This window comes from Rutilus rutilus, assembly GCF_951802725.1.
Source record: "Rutilus rutilus genome assembly, chromosome: 18".
Classification (NCBI taxonomy): Eukaryota; Metazoa; Chordata; class Actinopteri; order Cypriniformes; family Leuciscidae; genus Rutilus; species Rutilus rutilus.
In genome coordinates, this window is record NC_140231.1 from 36081745 (window position 1) to 36085900 (window position 4156).

The window sequence follows — 4156 nt, forward strand, 5'->3', positions numbered from 1 at the left end:
AAAGAAAAATAATCATGTTTCTGTTTGAATTAACATTATGTTTCTGACCCCATTGGCAGATCATTTTGCTTGTTTTAAGCAAAAACTCACTTCATTTTGATTTAATTCCCCCGGAAAACAAGACATAATATCTAATGGTATTTCACTCCTCTAGTAAATGCATCTTGATTTAATCATTTTTTAGATATTTGGACTGGAAAAAAAGACAAAAATACTAAGTAAGAAAAGCATTTTTGCAGTGTTGGTTGTTGTAAATCAATCAGTACAGAATGGATTAAAGAAATTAGACATGAACAGAACTTGGTTTCACCTCAAATTTCCGTCGTAACATTTGGGTTCGCAGCGTTACGGGAAACTGCAGCATGATGTACTTCAACATTGGGTTTATGACATCATTAGTGACATCACTTCCTGTTGTCCATACTCACTGTAGTGTCGGATGGTTAAAGTATTGAGCCTGCTCTGGAAAACACACAAGCTGTTCATTTCAAACATATAAAAACACAGCAAAACATGATGAGAAGGGGTTTGCTACAGGCTGAAAGTGTGACAGAGACTTCATATTCACTTCATGAACATCGGAAAGTTTGAAACGCCCTTGAATCCGGTGTCTACAGCTGATCATCCAACACAAACACCAGGAATTACATCATTCAAGTGCAAATCACAGACAGTGTGTGGACGCAACGACGGACGTCAGATTACAGCAGGGAAGAGTTGGGGGAATCCCAGTGAAAGTCTGAGGACGGGAGAGGTTTACATTAGGAGATCACGTCTCAGACTCATTCCAGAGACCCAGCGCTCCTTCAATCCCCTGAAAGTTGCACTTTATTTCATCACTTTGTTTCTCAGCATCTGGAGAGAATCCAGAAACCTGCCCTCGCTCAGACATAATCAGGCAAACCCACGTCCCAAAATCACACGGAAAGGTCTCGCTGACTTATTTAAGCTCAGCCTGATTTCTGTAGCTGGCTTCTATAACACTGCAAACATGCTTTTCTCACTCAGTGTTTCTGTCTCGTTTCCAGCCCAAATATCTAAAAGTTCTTAAGATGCATTTACTAGATGAGTAACATACCATACGAGTCTTATTTTCCAGGGGAATTATTCAAAAGTAAGTGAGTTTTTGGAGGGTTTTTTTTTTTTTTTTTTTTGGACTGGAAACGAGACACAAACACTAAGTAAGAAAAGCATTTTTTGCAGTGTGATCACAAACCGAGGTATTGTATACTGTGAATATTGTTGGCTCTTACACAAAATACCCTTGATATTCTTTTGGAGTCGCTTTGGATTAAAACGGCATGTTTTTGACATCACTACCAGTCAAAAGCTCTGGATCGGTGAGATTGTTAATGTTTTTAAAAGAAGTCTCTTCTGCTCACCAAGGCTGCGTTTATTTGGTTAAAAATACACACACACACACACACACACACACAAATTGTAATATTGTTAAATATTATTCCAATGTAAAACAGCTGTTTTCATTTATGAAACATTTATGATTATTATCAATGCTGACAGTTGTGTGTGTTGTGTAAGGATTCTTTGATGAATAGAAAGTTGAAAAGAACAGCATTTATTTGAAATAGAATCTTTTATAACATTATAAATGTCTTTACTGTAACTTTTGATCAGTTTAATTCATCCTTGATTAATAAAAGTATTGATTTATTTTATTTATATAAGGCCTGCTGAAACTCAATTTCAATTCAATTCAATTCATGTTTATTTGTATAGCACTTTTCACAATACACATTACAGCTTACAGTGATCTGTTATCAGAGGAGACTGTCTGAGTTATGTATTTCAGAAATGTACATATAGCTATAAAGTCAGAGTTAGCAAAAAAATGTATTAATTTAAACAATGTAATAATTTAATGCAGAAACAATGAGCTCATTGAAGTAATGAATACTTGTTTGTTAACAAATTATGAAACAAGCGACCGGAAACTAGGCCCGTCTTTCACCCCAAACCACAGAAATGTGTCTGATTCCCATTCCCTCACTCTCTGATTCCCATTCCCTCGCTCTCTGATTCCCATTCCCTCGCTCTCTGATTCCCATTCCCTCGCTCTCTGATTCCCATTCCCTCGCTCTCTGATTCCCATTCCCTCGCTCTCTGATTCCCATTCCCTCGCTCTCTGATTCCCATTCCCTCGCTCTCTGATTCCCATTCCCTCACTCACTGATTCCCATTCCCTCACTGATTCCCATTCCCTCACTCTCTGATTCCCATTCCCTCGCTCTCTGATTCCCATTCCCCCCTCGCTCTCTGATTCCCATTCCCTCGCTCTCTGATTCCCATTCTCTCGCTCTCTGATTCCCATTCCCCCTCGCCCTCTGATTCCCATTCCCTCACTCTCTGATTCCCATTCCCTCACTCTCTGATTCCCATTTCCTCGCTCTCTGATTCCCATTCCCTCACTCTCTGATTCCCATTCCCTCGCTCTCTGATTCCCATTCCCTTACTCACTGATTCCCATTCCCCCTCGCCCTCTGATTCCCATTCCCTCACTCTCTGATTCCCATTCCCTCACTCTCTGATTCCCATTCCCTCACTCTCTGATTCCCATTTCCTCGCTCTCTGATTCCCATTCCCTTACTCACTGATTCCCATTCCCCCTCGCCCTCTGATTCCCATTCCCTCACTCTCTGATTCCCATTCCCTCGCTCTCTGATTCCCATTTCCTCGCTCTCTGATTCCCATTCCCCCCTCACTCTCTGATTCCCATTCCCTCGCTCTCTGATTCCCATTCCCTCACTCTCTGATTCCCATTCCCTCACTATCTGATTCCCATTCCCTCACTATCTGATTCCCATTCCCTCACTCTCTGATTCCCATTCCCTCACTATCTGATTCCCATTCCCTCACTCACTGATTCCCATTCCCTCACTGGTTCCCATTCCCTCACTCTCTGATTCCCATTCCCTCACTGGTTCCCATTCCCTCACTCTCTGATTCCCATTCCCTCACTATCTGATTCCCATTCCCTCACTCACTGATTCCCATTCCCTCACTGGTTCCCATTCCCTCACTCTCTGATTCCCATTCCCTCACTGGTTCCCATTCCCTCACTCTCTGATTCCCATTCCCTCACTGGTTCCCATTCCCTCACTCTCTGATTCCCATTCCCTCACTCTCTGATTCCCATTCCCTCACTGGTTCCCATTCCCTCACTCTCTGATTCCCATTCCCTCACTCTCTGATTCCCATTCCCTCACTGGTTCCCATTCCCTCACTCTCTGATTCCCATTCTCTCACTATCTGATTCCCATTCCCTCACTGGTTCCCATTCCCTCACTCTCTGATTCCCATTCCCTCACTGGTTCCCATTCCCTCACTCTCTGATTCCCATTCCCTCACTCTCTGATTCCCATTCCCTCACTGGTTCCCATTCCCTCACTCTCTGATTCCCATTCCCTCACTCTCTGACTCCCATTCCCTCACTCGGACCGAACCGTGACGTTAGTGTGTCTTGAGTAAGTGTAATGTTTGCTAACAGCAGAGGAGGAGCAGTCTGGAGTCTCACAGTGGTCTCGTGGACTGTGTGTGTTTGTGTCCATGCAAAAAGAGAAACCAGAAATAATCATACTGTTGTTTTGCCCCACACAAAAGGGGATTAGTTTATTATAAACTACATTAAACCTCGCATAACATCTGTTCTCTGCAGGAAATGGGTCATTCCATGTCAAATCAACCAAATTTCAGAAAATTACCTGGCTCAAATTTTAGATTTAGTTAATATTTTCTCTGAATAAAGACAACCATAAATAGTAATTTAAGCCAAAACATTAAATGTAATGAATATATATTTACCTGAGGAATCCACTATTTTGTTAAGGGGGTCAAACTGACCATTTTAGCCTGAGCTTTGGAGCCAAATTACAGGGGGGTAAAAAGACTTTAGAAAGATGGCATCATCATTATTTTGGTTTTTCTCACAGATTAGTAAGTCTATTAGTAAAATCTGTTGAATTTATCAATCTTTATTGCATTATATGTCAACGGTGACCATTCAAAAATGGGACAAAAGCACTTCTTGTGTTTTTTGCCTCAAGTTTGCATGCCTGTAACTCAAGAAGTATTAAAGACATTTGAATATCCTTTTAGATTCTGGTTCTTCACAAACATTTCTTTCGGTATCTTCATTTTA